Source organism: Halichoerus grypus, chromosome 8 (genome assembly GCF_964656455.1).
Source record: "Halichoerus grypus chromosome 8, mHalGry1.hap1.1, whole genome shotgun sequence".
Taxonomy (NCBI): Eukaryota; Metazoa; Chordata; class Mammalia; order Carnivora; family Phocidae; genus Halichoerus; species Halichoerus grypus.
Window position 1 is genome coordinate 35,080,623 of NC_135719.1, and position 23,802 is coordinate 35,104,424.

Genomic DNA, 23,802 nt, shown 5'->3' on the forward strand with positions numbered 1-23,802 from the left:
GAAGAAAAGAACAGAGAACTACAAAAACAAGTGTAAAACAAGTAACAAAATGGCAATAAACACATACTTATCAATAATGACTTTGAATGTAAATGGACTAAGGCTTCAATCAAAAGATAAAGAGTGACAGAATGGATAAAAAAGCAACATCCATTTATATGGTTCCAACAAGAGACTCATTTCAAACCTAAAGACATATACAGACTGAAAGGGAAGAGATGGAAAAGCATTTATCATGCAAATGAAAGTGAAAAGAAAACCAGGTTATCAACACTTATATAGCACAAAATAGACTTTAAAACAAAGACTGTAACAAGAGACGAAGAAGGACACTATATAATAACAAAGGGGACAATCCAACAATTGTAATATTTATGCCCCCAACTTGGGAGCACCCAAATACATAAAACAATAACAAACATAAACTAATCAAGAGTAATACAACAATAGTAGGGGACTTTAATGCCCCACTTACATCAATGGACAGATCATCCACAGAAAATCAACAAGGAAACAGTGGCTTTGACTGACACTCTGGACTAAATAGATTTAACAGATATATTCAGAATATTCCATCCTAAAACATATTCTTTTCAAGTACACACAGAACATTCTCCAGAACAGATCACATGACACCACAAAACAAATCTCAACAAATTCAAAAAGACTGAAGTCATACCATGCATCTTTTCTGACCACAATGCTATAAAATTAGAAATCAACCACAAGAAAAATCTGGAGAGCAAAAATATATGGAGGTTAAATAACATGCTACTAAACAACGAATGGGTCAACCAGGAAATCAAAGAGGAAATAAAAAAATACCTGCAGACAAATAAAAATGAAAATACAACAATCCGAAATCTTAGGGATGCTGCAAAAGCAGTTCTAAGAGGGAAGTATTTTATAGCAATGCAGGCCTGCCTCAAGAAGCAAGAAAAATCTCAAATAACCTGCCCTTACATCTAGAAGAGCTAGAAAAAGAACAATAAACAAAACCCCAAACCAGCAGAAAGAAGGAAATAGTAAGATTAGAATAAATATAAATGATAAACAAACAAAAAGAGCCACAATAGAACAATCAATGAAACCAGGAGCTGGTTCTTTGAAAAGATCAACAAAACTGATAAACTTCCAGCAAGACTCATTAAAAAAAAAAGGTGTGGGGGGTGGGGGAAGGCAGAGAGAGGACTCAAATAAACAAAATCACAAATTAAAGAGGAGAAATAAACTGACACCACAGAAATACAAATGATTTTAAGAGAATATTATGAAAAACTATGTTAACAAACTGGACAACCTAGAAGAAATGGATAAATTCCTAGAAACATATAACTTCCAAAACTGAAGCAGGAAAAACAGAAAATTTGAACAGACTGATTACCAGCAATGAAACTGAATCAGTAATCAAAAAACCAACAAAGAGAAGTCCAGGAACAGACAGCTTCACAGGTGAATTCTACCAAATATTTAAAGACTTAATACCTATTCTTCTCAAACTATTCCAAAATACAGAAGAGGAAGGAAAACTTCCAAATTCATTCCATGAGGCCAGCATTACCCTGATACCAAAAGCAGATAAAGACACCACTAAAAAAAAACCCTACAGGACAATTTCTCTGGAACACAGATGCAAAAATCCTCAACAGATCAAGAGTTAAGTGTTGGAGGAGTAGGGGGGCCCTAAGTGTGTCTTGTCCCTCGAACACAGGTAGATTGTTATCAAATCATTCTGAAAACCCAATAAATTATTCAGAGGTCTGAGAAAACAAAACTGCAAGTCTACATGTAGAAAAGCAACCACCTTGGGGTGCCTGGGTGGCTCAGTTGGTTAAGCATCTGCCTTTGGCTCAGGTCATGATCCCAGGATCCTGGGATCAAGCCCCCCAACCCTGCTCAGCAGGGAGCCTATTTCTCCCCCTCTCTTTGCCCCTCCCCTCACTTGTGCTCTGTTATGTGCACGCTCATTCTCTCTCAAATAAATAAAATCTTAAAAAAAAACGAAACAACAACAAACATAATAATATTCATATCATAGAGTCCCAGAAAATGAAGAGAAAGAAAAATAGCTGAAAACTTCCCTAATCTGGGGAAGGACACATACATCAAAATCCAAGAAGCACAGAGAACTCCCATTATATTCAACAAAAGCCAACCATCGCTAAGGTATATACTAGTCAAATTCACAAAATACACAGACAAGGAAAGAATCCTGGAAGAAACAAGGGGAAAAAAGTCCTTAACCTACAAGGGAAGACAGATCAGACTTACAGCATATCTGACCACAGAAACGTGGCAAGCCAGAGAAAAATAGCAGGAAATATTCAAAGTGCTGAATGGAAAAAATATGCAGCCAAGATTTCTTTATCCAAAAGGCTGTCATTCAGAATAGGAGAGATAAAGAGTCTCCCAGCAAAAACGACAGGAGTTCGTGACCACAAAATCAGCCCTGCAAGAAATTTTAAGAGGGACTCCTTGAGTGGAGAAAAACCCAAAAGCAACAAAGACTAGAAAGGACCAGAGAACATGAGCAGAAACACCAACTCTACAGGTAACACAATGGCACTAAATTCACATCTTTCAAAAATCACTCTGAATATAAATGGACGAAATGCTCCAATCAAAAGAGATAGGATATCAGAATGGATAAAAAAGATCCATCTACATGCTGCCTCAACAGACTCATTTTAGACAGAAAGACACCTTCACATTGAAAGTGAAGGAATGGAGAAGCATCTTTCATGCTAATGGATGTCAAAAGAAAGCCAGAGTAGCCATACTTAAATGAGAAAAACTAGGTTTTAAACAAAAGACTGTAACGAGAGATGAAGGACATTATATCATAATTAAGGGGTCTATCCATCAAGAAGATCTAACAATTGTAAATATTTATACCCCCAACTTGGGAACACCCAAATATATAAATCAATTAATAACAAACATAAAGAAACTCATTGATGGGGCACCTGGGTGGTTCAGCTGGTTAAGCGACTGACTCTTTATTTCGACTCAAAGGGTCATCTCCTCAGAGTCCTGGGATCAAGCCACACATCTGGTTCTGCGCTCAGCAGGGATTCTGCTTGAGGATTTCTCTCCTTCTCCCTCTGCCCCTCTTCCTGCTCTCTTTCTCTCTCTCTAATAAGTAAATAAAACTTAAAAAAAAAAACAAAAACACCTCATTGATAATATGATAGTAGGGGACTTTAACGTCCACTTAGAGCAATGGACAGATCACTTAAGCAGAAGATCAATAAGCAAATAAAGACTTTGAATGCTGCAATGGACCAGATGGACTTAACAGAAATATTCAGAACATTTCATCCTAAAGGAGCAGAATACACATTCTTTTCAAGTACACATGGAACACTCTCCAGAACTGATCACATACTGGGTCATAAATCAGGACTCGACCAGTACAAAAAGACAGATCATACAAGCATATTATCAGACCACAGTGCAATAAAACTTGAAGTCAACCACAAGGTTAAAGAACATCTCCTAAAGAATGAATGAGTTGGGGCGCCTGGGTGGCTCAGTCGTTAAGCGTCTGCCTTCGGCTCAGGTCGTGATCCCAGGGTCCTGGGATCGAGCTCCACATCCGGCTCCCTGCTCAGCGGGAAGCCTGCTTCTCCCTCTCCCACTCCCCCTGCTTGTGTTCCCTCTCTCGCTGTGTCTCTCTCTGTCAAATAAATAAATAAAATCTTTAAAAAAAAAAAAAAAAGAATGAATGAGTTAACAGGAAATTTAAGAAGAAATTAAGAAGTCCATGGAAGCAAATGAAAATGAAAACATGACAGTCCAAAACCTTTGGGATGCAGCAAAGGCAATCTTAAGAGGGAAGTAGTTGCAATACAGGCCCACCTCAAGAAGCAAGATAAGTCTCAAACACAACCTTACCTTACACCTAACGGAGCTAGAACAAGAACATCAAATAAAGCCTAAGGCCAGGAGAAGAAAGGAAATAATAAAAATTAGAGCAGAAGTAAATGATGCAGGAACAAAAAAAAAAAAAACCCCAGTAGAACGGAGTAATGAAATTAAGAGGTGGTTCTTAAAAAGAATTAATAAAATTGATAAACCCCTGGCCAGACTTATCAAAAAGAAAAAAGACCTGAATAGATAAAATCATGAATGAAAGAAAAGAGGTCACAACCAACACCAAAGAAATACAAACAACTACAAGAGAATATGATGAAAAATTATATGCCAATAAACTAGGCAACCTGGAAGAAATGGACAAATTCCTAGAACCTTACAAACTACGAAAACCAAAACAGGAAGAAATAGAAAATTTGAACAGACCCATAACCAGCAAAGAAATTGAGTCAATAATAAAAAATCTCCCAACAAACAAAAGTCCTGGGCCAGATGGCTTCCTAGGGGAATTCTACCAGACATTGAAAGAAGAGTTAATACCCATTCTTCTCGAACAGTTCTAAAAAATAGAAATGGAAGGAAAACTTCCAAACTCATTCTATGAAGCCAGCATTACAATGATTCCAAAACAAGGCAAAGACCTCACTAAATAGGAGAATTACAGGTCAATATCCCTGATGAACATGGATGTAAAAATTCTCAATAAAATACTAGCAAATCGAATGCAACAGTACCTTAGAAGAATTATTCACCACACTCAGGTGGGACTTATTCTGGGCTGCAAGCCTGGTTCAATATTTGCAAATCAATCTATGTGATACACCACATTAATAGAAGAAAGGATAAGAACCATATGATCTTCTCAATAGATACAGAAAAAGTATTTGACAAAATACAGCAGCCTTTCTGGATCAGAACCCTCAACAAAGTAGGTATAGATGGAACATATCTCAACATCATAAAGGCCATTTATGAAAGATCCACACTCAACCAATTGAGCTACCCTGGCGCCCCTGCAAACAACATATCTGATAAAGGGTTAGTATCCAAAATCTATAAAAAACTTGCACCACCACATACTTACCGAAAGGATATAAAAATACAGATTCAAAGGGGTACGTGCACCCAGATGTTTACAGCAACATTATCAACAATAACCAAACTATGGAGAGAGCCCAAATGTCCATCAACTGATGAATGGACAAAGAAGATGTGGTGTAATATATATGCAATGGAATATTACTAAGCCATCAAGAAAAATGAAATCTTGCCATTTGCAACAATGTGGATGGAGCTAGATTATATTATGCTAAGTGAAATAAGTCAGAGAAAGACAAATACCATATGATCTCACTCATATGTGGAATTTAAGGCAGAAAACAGATGAACATATGGGAAGGGGAAAAGAAAAAAGGAGAAAGGGAAACAAACCATAAGAGACTCTTAACAATAGAGAACAAACTGAGGGTTGATGGAGGGAGGAGGGTGTGGGGTAGGCTAGATGGGTGATGGGTATTAAAGAGGGCACTTGTTGTGATGAGCAATGGGTGTTGTATGTAAGTGATGAATCACTGAATTCTACTCCAGAAACCAAAATAATAAATAAAAATAAAAATCGTCAACAAAATACTAGCAAATCAACCAACTATGCATTAAAAATAATCATTCACCACGATCAAGTAGGATTATTGCCAGGAGGCAAGGGTGGCTCAATATTTGCAAATCAATCAATGTGATATATCATATCAATAAGAGAAAGGATAAAAGCCATATAATGCTTTCAACAAATGCAGAAAAAGCATTTGACAAAATACAACATCCATTCATGATAAAAACTCAACAAACCTAGAGTTAGAGGGAACATATCTCAACTTAATAAAGGCCTTATGTGAAAAACCCACAGTGAACATCATACTCAATGGGAAAAAACAGCTTTTCCCAGATCAGGAAAAAGGCAAAGATGTCCACTCTCACCACTTTTTTCCAACATAATACTAGAAGTCCTAGTCACAGCAATCAGACAACAAAATGAAATAAAAGGCATCCAAATTGGTAAGGAAGCAGTAAAACTTCCACCATTTGCAGATGATATGATACTATATATAGAGAATTGGAAGACTCCATCAAAAAACTACTAGAACTCATAAACAAATTCAGTAAAATCCCAGGATACAAAAATCAATGAGCAGAAATATGTTTCATTTCTATACAACTAATAATGAAACAGCAGAAAGAGAAATTTTTAAAAATCCCATTTACACTTACACCAAAATTAATAAGATATCTGAGAATTAACCTAACCCAGGAGGTGAAAGACCTGTACTCTGAAAACTATAAAACACTGATGAAAGAAATGAAGATGACACAAAGAAATGGAAAGACAGTCCATGCTCATGGATTAGAAGAATAAATGTTGTTACAATGTCTATACTACCCAAAACAATGGACAGATTTAATGCAATCCCTACCCACACACCAACAGCATTTTTCACAGAACTAGAACAACCTTAAATTTATACAGGACCACAAAAGTCACCAAATAGCCAAAGCAATTTTGAAAAAGAAAACCAAAACTGGAAGTATTATTCCAGACTTCACATTATATTACAAAGCTGTAGTAACCAAAACAGTATGGTACTGGCACAAAAACAGACACACAGATCAGTGGAACAGAATAGACAACCTAGAAGTAAACTCACAACTATATGGTCAACTAATCTTCGACAAAGCAGGAAAGAATACGCAATGGAAAAAAGACAGTCTCTTCAACAAATAGTATGGGGAAAACTGGTTAGCTACATGCAAAAGAATGAAACTGGACTACTTTCTTGTACCATACACAAAAACAAACTCAAAATGGATTAAAGACCGGGACGCCTGGGTGGCTCAGTCAGTTAAGCATCTGCCTTCGGCTCAGGTCATGATCCCAGAGTCTTGGGACCGAGTCCTGCATTAGGCTCCTTGCTCAGTGGGGAGTCTGCTTCTCCCTCTGCCTGCCACTCCCCCTGTTCATGCTCTCTCTCCCTCTCTCTCTCTCTCTCTGACAAATCAATCAATCAATCTTTAAAAAAAAAAAGTGGATTAAAGACCCAAATGTGAGACATGAAACCATCAAAATCCTAGATGAGAGCACAGGCAGTAATTTCTCTGACATTGGACACAGCAATAAAAGCAAAAATAAACTATTGGAACTACATTAAAATAAAAAGCTTCTGCATAGCAAAGGTAACAATCAACAAAACTAAAAGGCAACCTATGGAATGGGAGAAGTTATTTGCAAAAGACATATCTGATAAAAGGTTAGTATCCCAAATATGTAAAGAACCAATACAACTCAACACCCAAAAAACAAATGATCCAATTAAGAGGTGATCAGAAGATATGAACAGACATTTCTCTAGAGAAGACGTACAGATGGCCAACAGACGCATCACTCAACATCTGGGAAAATCAAATGCAAATCAAAACTACAATGAGATATCACCTCACACCTGTCAGAATGGCTAAAATCAAAAACACAAGAAACAAGTGTTGTTAAGAATGTGGAGAAAAAAGAACCCTTGTGCACTGTTGCCGGGCATGGAAACTGGGGCAGCCAATCTGGAAAGCAATAAAGAGGCTCCTCAACAAGTTAAAAATAGAATTACCCTATGATCCAGTAATCCCACTACTGGGTATTTACCCAAAGAATAGTAAAACACTACTTTGAAAAGATATACACACCTACCCCTACATTTATTGCAGCATTATTTTTTTTTTTTTTTTTTTTTTTTTAAAGATTTTATTTATTTGACAGAGAGAGACACAGTGAGAGAGGGAACACAAGCAGGGGGAGTGGGAAAGGGAGAAGCAGGCTTCCCGCGGAGCAGGGAGCCCGATGTGGGGCTCGATCCCAGGACCCTGGGATCACGACCTGAGCCGAAGGCAGACGCTTAACGACTGAGCCACCCAGGCGCCCCCAGCATTATTTTCAATAGTCAAATTATGGAAGTGACTCAAGCGTTCATCAATAGATGAATAAAGAAGATGTGATATATATATATATCATATATATATATATATACATAATGCAGTATTATTCAGCCATAAAAAAAAAAAGAATGAAATCTTGCCATTTACAACATGGATGGATCTATAATGCTAAGTAAAATATGTCAGCCAGAGAAAGACAAATAGCATATGATTTCACTCATGTGTGGAATTTAAGGAACAAAATAAATGAAGAAAGAAAAAATGAGACAAACCAAAAAACAGACTCTTAACTATAGACAACAAACTGATGGTTACCAGAGGAGAGGTGGGTGGAGGGATGGGTGAAACAGATGAAGGGGATTAAGAGTACACTTACCTTGATGAGCAGTGAGTAATGTATATAATTGTTGAATCACTATATTGTACACCTAAAACTAATATAACACTGTATGCTAACTACGCTGGATGCCAACTATACCAGAATTAAAATAAAATTTAAAACAGGAAAGAAAAATATATTTAAGAACAGATTTAACCAAGAGGTGAAAGATTTGTACACTAAAAATACAAAACACTGCTGAAAGTAATTGAAGACACAAATAAATATATTTCATGTCCCTGGACTGGAAGACCTAATATTGCTAAGATGACAACATAGCCCAAAGCCATCTACAGATTTGATGTAATGTCTTTCAAAATTCCAACAGTATTTTTTGCAAAAATAGAAAATCATGCCCCAAAATTAATATGGAACTGCAAAGTACCCAGAATAGCCAAAAGAATCTTGAAAAATATCAACAAAGTTGGAGGTACTTACTGAATTCAAATGTGGTACTGGCATAAAGACTGACACACTGACTGATGACAGAATAGACAGCCCAGAAATAAACCCTTGCATATATAGTCAGTGATTTTCAACAAGGGTGTCAAGACCATTGCATGGGAAAACGACAGTCTTTTTAACAAATGGTGCTGGGAAACTGGATATTTGCATGCAAAAGAATTAAACTGGGCCATTACCTTACACTATCTACAAAAGTTAACTCAAATAAACAAGCTAAACAAAAGAGCTAAAACTGTAAAACTCTTGGAAGGAAATATGTAGGAAAAGCTTCATAACACTGGATTTGGCAACAATTTCTTAGATATGTCACCAAAACACTGGCAACAAAGAAAAAAATAAATAAACTAGACATGAAAATTAAAAACTAGCACACCCACCCAAGGATGGTGTCAATGAGTGAAAAGACAACTTGCAGAATGGGAGAAAATATCCACAAATCATATATTTGATGAGAAACTGATATTTAAAATATATAAAGAATTCCTAGGACTCAACAGCAAAAAGACAAACAACATGATTAAAAAATGTACAAAGGACTTGAACAGACCTTTCTCCAAAGATATATGAATGGCAAATAAGTACAGGAAAAGATGCTCAACATTTCTAATCATTAGGAAAATGCAAATCAAAACCAGAATGAGATACCATTTCACACCCATTAGGATGGCTATTATCAAAACCAAAAAACCAGAAAAAAGTGTTGGTAAGGACGTGAAGAAATTGGAACCCCCGTACACTGCTGGGAATGCTGGTGCAGCTGCTGTGGAAAACAGTATGGCAATTCCTAAAAAAAAAACCCAAAAACTAAACATTGAATTACCATATGATCCAGCAATTCCACTTCCGGGTATATACCCAAAAGAATTGAAAACAGGATCTGAAAGAGGTATCTGTACACCCATGTTCATAGTAGCATTCTACAATAATAAAAGGTGGGAACAACCCAAATGTCCATCAACAGATGAATGGACAAAGAAAATATGGTATATACATACAATTGAATATTATTCAACCTTAAAAGGAATTAAGTTTTGATACATGATACAAATGGATGACCTTGCAGACATACTAAATGAAATAAGCCAGAAACAAAAGGACATATATTGTACAACTGTACTTATATAGGTATCTGAAATAGTCAAGTTCATAGAAAGTAGAACGGTGGTTGCCAGGTGCTGGGGAAATATACGAATGTGGACATTTTGTTTAATGGGCACAGAATTTCAGTTTGGGATGATGAAAAAGTTCCGGAGATGAATAGTGGTGATGGTTGCACAACAATTTAATGTATTTCATTCTCCTAAACTGTACACTTGAAATGGTTAATATGGTAAATGTTAGGTTATTTAACCTTTTCCTTAGTAAAATAAAATCAGGTAGGGTGATTCCTCCAATTTATTTTTGTTTTTAAACATTTTTTAAAGCTATTATAGTTTATTTCCCCCTTCATATAAAGTTTAAAATCAGTTTGTCTTTTATTTATTTATACATCCTGTGGAGGTTTCTTTAAAAAAATTAAACACAGGGGTACCTGGGTGGCTCAGTCGGTTGAGCGTCCAACTCTTGATTTCAGCTCAGGTCATGATCTCATGGGTCATGAGATCGAGCCCAGCATCGGTCTCCACACTCAGCGAGGGGTCTGCTTGAGATTCTCTCTCTCCCTCTGCCCCTCCCCCCACTCGTGTGCTCCCTCTTTCTCTGAAGTAAATACATAAATCTTAAAAAAATTTGTTTTTAATTAAACATAAATTTTCTTACGACACAGCAATAACACTGTTAGGTTTCTACCTAAAAGAAAATAAAACATATACCCATATAAAGACTTGCACATGAGTCTTTACAGCAGCATTATTCATAACAGGCAAAAAATGAAAACAACCAATAGTTCATCATCTGGCAAATGGATAAACAAAAGGTGATATATCCATACAATGGAATACAATACACCAAAAAGAAATGAAATACTGATACATGCTACAACAGAAATGAACTCCAAAAACGGCATCTTAAGTGAAAGAAGCCACACATAAAGACTACAAATTGTATACTTTCCTTTATGTTAAATTGTCAGAAAAGGCAACTCTACCGAAGACAGAAAATAAATAAATAAATTAGTGATTAGCTAGAGTAGGGTTAGAAATGGGGATTACCTATTCAGTCATATGGAATCTTACTGTTCTAAAACTGGATTATGGTGATGGCTGTACAACCCTGTAAATCTACTATAAATCACTGCATGATTAAAGTAGGTTAATTATGTACATTATACCTCAATAAAGTTGTTTAAAATATTTTTTTGCTGAGGTATTTGACTGGAATTGTGTTAAATATATAGATCAACTTGGAGAGAACTGACACCGTTACTATGTTGAGTGTTCCAACCCCAGACCATAGCATGCTTCTCCATTTATTTACATTTTTTTCACTCATTTGTTTTCATTCATCAGCATTTTGTCGTTTTCAGGACATAGATACTGTGTTTTTAGATTTATATCTAAGTATTTGATTTTTTTGAAGCTACTGAAAATGATATTTTAAAATCTCACTCTCTAATCATACATTGCTAGTATACAGAGTGACTGACATGTGTTGACTTTGTATTTTGTGACCTTGCTAATCTCACTTACTAGTCCTAATAGCATTTTCATAGATGCCTTGAATTTTCTATATAGATTATCACATCTGCAAATAAGAGACAGTTTCATTTTCCCTGCCAACTTGCATGCCTTTTATTTCTTTTTCTGTCCTTATTGAACTGGCTAAAATAAAGTTCTTAAATTATGTAGATGTAATTAATCCATATTATCCCATGACTGCTAAGAGCTGGCTAAATTTTAGTAGCAAAAACAATAAAAGTAGCTTAAACAGGTTAGTTACTTAAAACTTCACCTTTATAAAATACATTTTTCTAATATAAAAACTTCAGAAAACATAGCACTAATGGTAACTGTCCCTTCTACAGTATTTTCCTATATTCTCATTTGCTCTTCATGAAAATCTAAGAGGTACGTTTCCCATGTCACCAAAGAAGGAAAATGAGTCAAGGCAGGCCAAGCAATGTGCCCACTTGGCCTCAGATAATCATGTTGGAGCAAACAGACATCAACAATCAAAGCAGCAGACTTACCAAGACCCAACTTGATCTCACCTGCTTAAGTCTCTGTCATCCAGGCACTGAGCTGACCTCTCTATAAGGTGGTGCTAGTGAAACAAATCAAAAGCCTGAACACATCACAGAGTGAGAAGGACAACTGGGGAGTGGGGAGCCAAGTGCTCCTGGAGTGGTGCATGAGCAAGCACGTTCGGTAAAAGAATCACAGGTGATTCAGTAAGTGTGTGAGGGTCAGGTCCTAGGATCTAACATTTGGGGCAAGGTATTTTGGGCAGATTCTTTCTAATTTTTAACCTGAAGTATGTGAGTAAGATGACTGGATTCAAAGTCTGGCTCTACCATTTACCAGGCATATAATCTTGGATACATACTTCATTTCTCTTTGTCAATTTCCTCATCCAATAACTGCACCTACCTTTGACAGTTGTGAGAATAATTAGTATGTAAAGAACTCAGAATAAGAGTTAGCAACACTGCCTATTTCTGTAACTAAAGTTTTATTAAAACACAGCCACACTCTCATCACATATTGTCTATGCTGTTTTGATGTTACAACAGTAGAATGATGTAGTTGTGATAAAGACCATATGGCCCCAAAAGGCATAAATATTCTCTATCTGGACCTTTACAGGAGAAATAACCCTGGCTTAGAACAATGCTGGAGCACAGGTATTCAAGAAATGTTAGCTATTATTTTAACCCAAACTCAGTTCCAGAATGGTAAGCTTGAGTATGTGCACAAAGATATAAACAAAAGCACTGACTATGGTGGTGACAAATGTGAAAGAACAGTATCAATTAACAAGAGGCTGATTAAACAAATTATAATCCACCCATACCATGGAACACTATACAGCCATTAAAAAGAATGAAGGAGGGGCGCCTGGGTGGCTCAGTCGGTTAAGCATCTGCCTTTGGCTCAGGTCATGATCTTGGGGTCCTGGGACCCCTGCTCAGCAGGGAATCTGCTTCTCCCTCTCCCTGTGCCCCTCCCCCTGTTCATGCATACGCAAACTCTCTCACTCACTCTCTCTCAAATAAATAAATAAAATGTTAAAAAAAAAGAATGAAGGAAAATCTGTGTTTATATACTGTATATGCCAACATGTAAGGATCTCCAAGATCTTTAAATGAACCAAAGTCATTAAGTGGAAAGGTATGATGATATATGCAATATATAATCTCATTATGTTACCAAAAGAACACAAAAAAACAGAAACTACGTGTATGCACAGAAAAGGCTATACAGTACCACAGAAGCACTGAAGGAATTTCACTTTTAATGTACATAGTTCTGTACTTTTCAATTTTTAAATAAGTGGGCATTTTATAATTTTTCTCATGACTTAAAAATATTATTTGAGGGGCACCTGGGTGGTTCAGTTGGTTTCCCCTCTGGTGGTGATCTCCGGTGGTGGGATCCAGCCAACCAGGGGCTCAGGGTTGGGTGGGGAGTAGGCTTGAGATTCTTTCCCTCTGCCCCTCACCCCCCACTCATACACTGCTCTCTCATGTGCTCTCTCTCAAGTAAATGGATAAATCTTTAAAGAAATGTATTATTTTAATCTCTCAGGTTGTATCCTACATGTGTACTTTTCAAAACTTTATGTCTTTACCCCTCAGGGACAAACCAGGAAATAGATTAATCTCAAATGCATTACGCTAAGTGAACTAAGCCACACTCAAAGGCCACATATTCTGGAAAAAGCAAAATGTAGGAATGGAGAACTCAGGTGTTGCCAAGAGTTGTGAATGGGGGGAGGGGTTGCCTACAAAGAGCTGAAGGAATCTGGTGGGTGACAGAACTGTTCTGTATCTTGATTGTGATGGGAGTCCTATGACCATGCATTTGTCAAAACTCATAACCATACACCAAAAAGCAAACTTTACTATATGTAAGTTTAAAAATAAATCCAAATAAACACACATACAAAAAAATAAAACAACAGAAAATTTTTCTTTGAGCGACCTATCAGCACACAAACATATGTGTTAACACAGGAAATGTTTTCCACCACAATTCTGTTTGCCTCTGTCACGGAGATGATGCTGCGGAGGAAGAAGGCAGCAGGGAATCAAACATTAGCACCACATTCCTACTGAATTCCTACAAATGCAGACTTGCCGTGGTCCACATTTAAATAATAGTGATTTCTTTTCAGCTCTGTGCCTGCACATCTACACTTCACACGGAAAACCACTACGACATTCAGGGATAAGGGACAGCAGAGGTGGGACCCTTTAATGGTCCAGGCACAGAAACTGCAGCCTCTGGCTACTGAACTGGAGAGGATTTTCTGGCACAATCACCAAGCTACTCCGAGTTGGTGATGGAGTGTCAAGCACACCAATCTGATATACAGCACCAGGTATCACTGCCGCTTCAATCACGAATCATTTAAGGAATAATATTAGAAAAAGGCCAAGAAATTCCCCTGGGCTCACGAAGCGGCAAAAACTGTCCAGTGTGGCACACAGTACCCTCTCTACTACTAGAAAAGAAGCACTCCAAAGTCTCAGTTGCCCACAGAAGCGCAGATCATCTAACACTGGGTTTAATAAGCAATTGCTATCTGTACTCTTCAGACATAACACTAGAGTGGACATGGGCTGGACGCCTCTCCCAGCTTAAAAAACACTCCTTAAACCCCATTTCCAAATTACTCTCACCATTTTTCTCGCACCCACAACATGCTGCAAACTAAACGCACGCATTTCAGGCTTAAAATACACATTCAGTATGGCTGTGCGGAACAGCGCTGCCCACTTAATCCGGAGCCTTAACAAAGCCCAAAACTCCTGTCCAAGAATCTGCAAAATGGTTTCGCTTGGCCAGAGTCTCCCTCCTTCCTCAGAGAGGGGCACAAAGCAAGCAAAAACTGGTTCGGGTCTAGTCGCACGGTACTAGTCCAGGCTGCCTGCGCCTTACTTTCCAACAATAACTACAAAACACCAATATACCCTCCCCACTGGAGCTCTGCCACGTGCCGGGGGCTAGGGATCCGAGACGCCGGCGCAGGGGCCGGGGGCGCGGGGTCGGGGTCAGGGGCCGGAGGGCTTTGGGGCAGGGAATGTGAGGGTGTCCAAGGGCGCACAGACCGGGATGCGCTGGTGCTGAGGGTTCGGAGGCACGGAAACTGGCGTGCGGGGGCCGGGGCGATCCCGGGAGGCCGCGCCGCCGGGGAGGCCGCGCCGCGGAGAACCAAGTCCTAGCCGCCCGCGAGGCCAGGGTGCGGCCCCGCTGCCGCAATGCCCGACTCGGTTCCGAGGGCCGCCCGGACCCCACAGGGGTTGCAGGGCTGGCCGGGGGCAGCAGCCTTCCTCACCTGGGTCGACGGCGGCGGCGGCTCCGGGGGTCCCACGCGGGCCCTGGGAGTTTCCTGGCTGAGTGAGTCACTCGGGCGGGCCGGGAATGCGCCAGGAAACACCCGGCCTCCTCCCCTTCCTCCCGGGGCGGGGGCTCTCCCGGCTCGGCCTCTTCCTCCCGGCGCTCCTCCCTCCGCGCTCGGGCCGCGGCCCTGGCTGCTCCCTCCTTTGCGCCGGGCACCCTCCACCGCCCCGCGGATCCTGCCGGGCAGCGCACGCCTTATGCCTATCCGCTGTAAGGAGGCAACAGAGAGGCCCTGTCCGCGCTCTCCTCTGGCCGCCTAAGGTGCTTCCTAAGGGAGATCTCCGAAGGCCACCGGCCGGCTCCGGTGACCTCAGCTCTGCGTGGGACCGCTGGGGAACACTGCTCTGGGACTCCGCCGGTGGGAGCCGCCCGGCCCGTGGAGGAAAAGGGGCGGCGATCCGCACACTGCTCCGGGGATACATGGGATCAGGGCTGTGGGTGGATGGGCTGCCGAAGAGGCTTGGGGTGGGGTGGGGGGAGGCACCCAGCGCGCGCCGACCGGGCTCCGCTGCCAGGTAGGAGGTGCGCACACCTGCGCTGCGCATGCCAGGGCGTGGCGGGCGGTGGGGTACTGCGTGCGGCAGCTACACACTTCGACGGGCCCCTGCAGGGATCACATCCGTACAACCTCTTCTCCCTCTGAGCCGGGGCAAACCCGCGTGCAGACTTGTGGGAATGGCTAACAGAAGAAAACTTAATTTGAACAAGTCCCCGAAAACAATCTTGAGAGAGGCCAATTAAGTGACAAATTACATGAAAACAGTGAATGGAGTGAGCTTGTCACAAGCATGCTTAGGAGAAAAATTGCCCTAAACTCCGCACCGACCCCCACCTACCCACTTCCCCTTAACCCATTTTGGTTCTAATGGAGAACAATAATGATGGGCATCAAGTATTCTAATCTGGCCACTAGACTATGAAAACCACAAGAGGTTTGCTTACTCCCATCTGTCCTCTGGATAATGCAAAAAGTCACAGCAAATGGATCCTGACCAGAATAGAATCTACCAGTTGTCTAAATATTCAGAGAACATTTTTTTTAGAAGTTCCTGCAAGTCCCTGACATTCCTACAGAACATGCGTTTTGAGTGACTTTCTGGTTCCCAGTCCACACATTTTCACTCAGATTACTGTTTCTCTCTGCCCAGGACTGAGTCTCAAAGTTAGATTCCAAAGGGTTTTGTTTTGTTTTGTTTTGTTTTACACTGTAGGTGAAGTGATAGAATACAAATTCAAGGTGTATTGTGATATTTTAAAAATACTGTAATTCCTAAAACAAAAAATAAGAGCCATAGCTAAAAATCCACGAGAGGAAATAAAATAGAATGCTGAGATATACTCAATCCAAAGAAGGCAGCAAAGAAACAAAAAGCACATAGGATAAGCAGTAACAAATAGCAAGCTGTTAGGCTTAAATCCAACCATATTAGCAATTACATTAAATGTAAATGTAACACTCCAATTAAAGATAAATTGTCACATTGAATAAAACAAATCCCAAATATATGCTATTTTAAAGAGGCATACTTTAGGGGCACCTGGGTGGTTCAGTCGGTTAAGCGGTTAAGCGTCTGCCTTCAGCTCAGGTGGTGATCCCCAGGTCCTGGGATGGAGCCTCAGTCGGACTCCCTGCTCAGCAGGGGTCTGCTTCTCCCTCTCCATCTCCATCTGCCCCTGCCCCTGCTTGTCATGCTCTTATTCTCTCATATAAATAAATAAAATCTTTAAAAAAATAAAAGTGATGCTTTATAAGGACACAAAGAGATTGACATTAAAAAGATGGAAAACAATATACCATTTACATAATAATCATAAGAAAGTTGGAGTGACTATATTTTTTTTTAAAGATTTTTTATTTATTTATTTGAGAGAGAGAGAATGAGAGAGAGCAAGCACATGAGAGGGGGGAGGGTCAGAGGGAGAAGCAGACTCCCCACCGAGCAGGGAGCCCGATGCGGGACTCGATCCAGGGACTCCAGGATCATGACCTGAGCCGAAGGCAGTCGCTTAACCAACTGAGCCACCCAGGCGCCCTGGAGTGACTATATTAATATCAAATACTTCAAGACAAAGTGTCACCAGAAATAAAAAGGGACAGGGGCACCTGGGTGGTGCAGTAGGTTAAGCGTTGCACTCTTGGTTTCAGCTAAGGTCCTGTTCTCAGGGTTGTGAGATTGAGCCCCCCACCCAGGGCTCCCCCTCCAGTCCCCCCACCTTGGCTTGGCGGTAGCCCTGCATTGGGCTCTGCACTCAGTGAGCAGCTTGCTTAAAAGACTCTCTCCCTCTGCACCTCCCCACCTGCACTCTCTCTCTCTCTCTCAAATAAATCAATCTTAAAAAAAAAGAAAAGAAAGAAAAAGGGACATTTGATAAAGATAAGCAGATCAATTCACTAAGAAAAAAAATTTTTAACTATGTATACACCAAATAAGCTGTGGAATACTTGGGAAAAAGAGAAAAGAAGAAGTACACAGTCATAATTAGAGATCCTAATCTTAGTAATTGATAGAACAGGCAGACACAAAAATAAGTAATGATACAGAAAAACTTAAAAAGCAATTAACTGGAGTGCCAGCTGGCTCAGTTGAAAGAACATGGGACTCTTGATCTTGGGGTCATGAGTTTGAGCCCCACATTTGGGGTAGAGATTACTTAAATAAATATTTTAAAAAATAAATAAAATAAAAAGCACTTAATCTATTTGACCTAAATAGTACCCTCACAAAACAAAATACAGAATACATTGTATCTGATAAAAGATGTTCAAAACCTTTATACTGAACCCTCAAGGTATTACTGGGAAGAATTAAAGTTTTCAGATACGTACATAACATTCACAAAACATACCATATGCTAGGAAGTAAAACAGATCTCAACAGATTTCAAAGGGTTGAAATCATATAGTACCTTCTCTGACCACCATGGAATTAAACTAGAAAGCAATAATAAAAGCATAACTTTGTAAATGATCAAATATTAGAAAATAAAATATGCACCTGTAAATAACCCTTTGATCAAAGAAGAAATCACAATGGAAAAGTTTAAATATGTTGAATTAATAATTTAAAAAATCAAAATTTGCAAGATGCAGCTAAATGAATGCTCAGAGGGAAAGTTTATATATGAAATGCATATATTATAAAACAAGAAAGGTTGAAAATCAATTATCTAAACTTCTACCTCAAAAACGTTAGGAAAAAAAAAGCAAGTGAAATCCAAAGAAAATAAGAGTGAAAGAAATAATAAAGTTAAGGGCAGAGATCAATGAACTAGAAAACAGATGACCTAACAAAAAAGCTGCCTTTTAAAAAAAGTTATAGAGGGGAGCTTGGCTACCTCAGTCAGTGGAGTGTGCAACTCTTAATCGTGGGGTCACAGGTTCAAGCCCCACATTGGGCATAGAGCTTACTTTAAAAAAAAATTAATAGAGTTGTTATAGCCTAGCAAAATTGATTTTAGAAAAACATAAATTACCAACTTAAAAAATAAAAAGGGAGACACCAATGGTTTCTTATCAAATAAAAGGATGTTAAAGAATTGTATGAAAAACTTCATGGCAATAAATTTAACAATTCAGAAGAAACATAAATTTCTTGGAAACATGACTTTCCAAAACTGACAAAAGGAAAAAAAGAAAGAAAATCTGAATAGTTCCATATTGGTAGAAGAAAATAACTGAATCTGTAATATAAAACCTTCCCTCAAAGAAAATTTCCAAGTCTATTTAGCTTCACTGGTGAATTCTACAAAACATTCAAGGAAGAAATAATACCAGTTCTATAAAACCACAGTAATTAAAAGTGTGGTCTGGCATAAGGATGTACAAATAGATTAGTGAAAAAGAGTAGTGAGAAATAAGCCCTGCTATAGACTGAATATTGTGTCCCCCCAAATTCATATTTTTTAAAATTTTTAAGTAACTTCTACACCCAATGTGGGGTTTGAACTCAAAATGCTGAGATCAAGAGTTGCATGTTCTACCAACTGAGCCAGCCAGATGCCCCTCAAAATTCATATGCTGAAACTTATGTTGGTTTTGGAGGTGGGGCCTTTGAAAAGTGATTAGGTCATGAGGGTGGAGCCTTCATGAATGGGATTCATGTCCTTAGAAAAGAGATCCCAAAGAGTTCCTTCATCTCTTCCACTATGTGGGGTTACAGGTCTATGAGCCAGGAAGTAGGCTATTACCAGACACCATATCTGCCAGCACCTTGATCTTGGGCTTCCCAGGCTTCAGAACTTTGTGAAATAAAATTCTGTTGTTTATAAGCCACCCAGTCTACGTATTCTGTTATAGCAGCCCAAATGGACTAAGACAAGCCCTCCTGCATGGTCAGTTGATATTCCATAAAGGTGCCAAAGTAATTCAATGAAAGGAGAAATAGAAAGGAGTCTTTTTAAAAAATGGTGCTAAATAACTGCATAACCATGTGGAAAAAACCTGACGCTTCTCCTTGCCCACACCATCTATAAAAATTAACTCAATATGGATCATGACCTAAATGTGAAACCCCAAGATACAAAGCTTCCAGAAGAAAACATAAAAGAATAATTTCATAATCTTAGAGTAGATGTAGCAAAAACTTCTTAAAACAGAAAAAGTACTAACCTCTTCAGTCAATATTTTTTTATTTTATTTTTTTTAAAGATTATATTTATTTATTTATTTGAGAGAAAGAGAGAGAGACAGAGAAACAGCATGAGAGGGGAGAGGGTCAGAGGGAGAGCAGACTCCCCGCTGAGCCGGGAGCCTGATGTGGGACACGATCCCAGGACTCCAGGATCATGACCTGAGCCAAAGGCAGTCGCTTAACCAACTGAGCCACCCAGGCGCCCATTATTTATTTTTTTTAAAAATGATAAATTGATTTGATCAAAATTGTAAAACTTCTCATCAAAAGACAGTGTTAGTCAAGAAATGTGCAGAAGACATGAACAGACACTTCTCCAAAGAAGACATACAAATGGCTAACAGACACATGAAAAAATGTTCATCATCATTAGCCATCAGGGAAATTCAAATCAAAACCACATTGAGATATCACCTTATACCAGTTAGAATGGCAAAAATTGACAAGACAGGAAACAACAAATGTTGGAGAGATTGTGGAGAAAGGGGAACCCTCTTACACTGTTGGTGGGAATGCAAGTTGGTACAGCCATTTTGGAAAACAGTGTGGTGGTTTCACAAAAAATTAAAAATAGAGCTACCCTATGACCCAGCAATTGCACTCCTGGGTATTTACCCCGAAGACACAGATGTAGTGAAAAGAAGGGCCATATGCACCCCAATGTTCATGGCAGCAATGTCCACAATAGCCAAACTGTGGAAAGAGCCGAGATGCCCTTCAACAAATGAGTGGATAAAGAAGATGCGGTCCATATATACAATGGAATTTTACTCAGCCATCAGAAAGGATGAATACCCAACTTTTGCATCAACATAGATGGGACTGGAGGAGATTATGCTAAGTGAAATAAGTCAAGCAGAGAAAGTCAATTATCATATGGTTTCACTTATTTGTGGAACATAAGGAATAGCATGGGGGACATTAGGAGAAGGAAGGGAAAAATGAAGGGGGGGGAAATCAGAGCGGGAGACAAACCATGAGAGACTATGGACCCTGAGAAATAAACAGGGTTTTAGAGGGGATGGGGGTGGGGGGATGGGTTAGCCCGGTGATGGGTATTAAGGAGGGCACGTATTGCATGGAACACTGGGTGTTATATGCAAACAATGAGTCATGGAACACTACATCAACAACTAATGATGTACTGTATGGTGATTAACATAACATAATAAAATAAAATTTTTTTAAAAAGCTCTAATACAAAGCTGTAATCATCAAGACAATATGGTACTGGTGCAAAAAAAAACACATAGATCAATGGAACAGAATAGAGAACCCAGAAATGGACCCTCAACTCTATGGTCAACTAATCTTCAACAAAGCAGGAAAGAATATCCAATGGAAAAAAGACAGTCTTTTCAACAAATGGTGTTGGGAAAATAGGACAGCCACATGCGGAAGAATGAAACTGGACCATTTTCTTCCACCATACACAATAATAGACTCAAAAGATGAAAAACCTAAATGTGAGACAGGAATCCATCAAAATCCTAGAAGAGAACACAGGCAGCAACCTCTTTGACCTCAGCTGCAGCAACTTCTTGCTAGACAGGTCTCTAAAATTTACCGCTACACAAAGACTTGTACATGAACATTCTTATGACCTTTATTCATAATAGCAAAAACTAGATACAACTCAAAGTGCATAACTAGGAAAAATGGATAAACAAATTGTGCTATATTCAGACAATGGAGTATTTCTAATTAATAAAAAGGAAAGGATGACTGATCCAAGTTTTATCACAAAATGGATGAATCTCAAAATTATTACATAATTTACCATGTAGAAAAGATAATATATTGGTTGGTGTGAGCAAGGTGGCAGAGTAGGAAACCTTAGGCCCTTGTTCTCCCACAGAAACACCAAGTAAACACCATATTGACCAAAGTAGCTTTGCAAGTATTCTATAAACCAGTTAAGAACCCACAGCAACTGGGGCACCTGGGTGGCTCCACAGGTTAAGTGTCTGACTCTTGATCTCAGTTCAGGCCTTGATCTCAGGGTCGTGAGTGAATTCAAGTCCCTTTTGGGCTCCACGCTGAATATGGAGCCTACTTAAAAAAGGGGTGGGTCGCCTGGGTGGCCCAGTCAGTTAAGCATCTGAATCTTGATTTCTGCCCAGGTAATGATCTCAGGGTCATGAGATCCAGCCCCACCTTGGGCTCTACACCGGGCTCAGAGTCTGCTTAACATTCTCTCTCTCTCCCTCTCCTGCCCCTCCCCCCACTATCTCTCTGCACTCTCTCTCTCTCTAAAAAAAAAAAAAAGAATCTGTAGCAACAAACAAATACACAATCAAGAAAAAGTTGCACTCAAAACATTCCAAACAAAAATTTCATGGCATTTTTGATCACCCTTGCCTACTCCTTCCCTGGCATAGATTTAGGAGGAAGCTGCTCAATTTCTGGTCCCTCCCTTTGGGTGAAAGGAAAAAAGTGGGAGTTGTCTGCAACTAGTTCTGACTTGTCTGGGTGTTATAGGGGGGACTGGTTTTTGTCTTGCCTGGTTCAGAGTGGTGACAGGAAAGGTGGATTAGTTTGGATATCAGGTTGGAGGCTGATGAAAGCAGTGGTGGATGCCAGAGCATGGTGGAGAGCTGCAGGGGATTTCAGACTTATGGGTACCTGGGGACACGAGATTAATTATGCGCAGAGGAATACAACAGAACATCTAGGGCCCTGAGAAGAAGCAGGATGAGACTTTTAGGGAAATAAGACTTTTAAAAAGCAACTATGTAATGGTGAGCACTGTGAATTGTGCAAGACTGTTGAATCACAGATCTGTACCTCCGAAACAAATAATGCAATATATGTTAAGAAAATAAAAGAAGAAGAAGATAGTAGGAGGGGAAGAATGAAGGGGGGGAAATTGGAGGGGGAGATGAACCATGAGAGACGATGGACTCTGAAAAACAAACTGAGGGTTCTAGAGGGGAGGGGGTGGGAGCATGGGTTAGCCTGGGTGATGGGTATTAAAGAGGGCACATTCTGCACGGAGCACTGGGTGTTATGCACAAACAATGAATCATGGAACACTACATCAAAAACTAATGATGTAATGTATGGTGATTAACATAACAATAAAAAAGTTTTTAAAAAAAGTAGCTATGTATACAGGGAATTAGAAAAAAAAAAAAGCATACACACAGGCCCAAGAACAATACATGACCAAAAAAAAAAAAGACCTTAAGCATTCACTCTGCAATGATTAGTGAATGTCTTCCCCTGCATGGAATCAGTCTGCAAAGACTGGAAGAGGTACCTGTTTTTTTCAAATGTCCAGTTTTCAACAGAATATCACAAGGCATACAAAGAAGCAGGGAAAACATGACCCATTCAAAGGAACAAAATAGATCTCCAGAAACTCACCCTAAAGAAACAGATTTCAGACTTACTTGACAAAGACTTTGAAACAACTGCCTTAAATATATTCAATTAGCTAAATTAGAACACATATAGAGAAATAAAGGAAATCAGGAAAACAAAATATGAACATATTTTGATATGTTGATATATGAACAAAATGAGAATATCGACAAAGATAGAAATTCTAGAAATCCAGTTTCTGGTCTAGCATATCTGGAGCATGAAAGTTGTCACTCTGTCCTAACAAGTAAAAAGCTAAAGGAACTGAAAATCAACAACTCTGCTGAGATCCACTAAAGAAGTAGGGTCACAGGGCAAACTGCTAACTTATAAATCAGAGAGATAAGACAAGTGGATACAAAGAATCAGAACTTACCATAGAGAAACCCATAAGCAGAAGCCTCTGGAGGAACCAGTATCAGGGTAGGAAACCTAAGCTGAAACCTGTGAATTGCTGGAGGCTCAGTGTAAACAAGCCTAAGATGGAAAAACCCCAGGAGGGACCCTGTCTTAGAGGGTGTGTCCACTATTTTGTGATTTTTATCTCCCGAAGCCTTACCAGGTTCTCACAGTAAAGAATGGAGAAAAATCGCCTTGTGCTTCCAGCAGG

At 39.4% G+C, this 23,802-nt stretch overlaps 1 protein-coding gene across 6 annotated transcripts in view; it reads right to left on the reverse strand.

The window, feature by feature from the left end:
* The window catches only part of CYFIP1 (cytoplasmic FMR1 interacting protein 1), a 127,273-nt gene extending 111,990 nt beyond the window's left edge, over positions 1-15,283 (reverse strand). For 3 of the 6 annotated variants that reach the window (XM_078079018.1, XM_078079017.1, XM_078079014.1), the window contains exon 1: positions 15,131-15,277. The gene's annotated coding sequence lies outside the window, so the exon portion shown is untranslated. Of the gene's footprint in view, positions 1-15,130 lie in introns of all 6 variants that reach the window. The other 3 variants (XR_013450355.1, XM_078079016.1, XM_078079015.1) reach the window with 3 other exon arrangements.
* Positions 15,284-23,802: the final 8,519 nt, after the last annotated feature.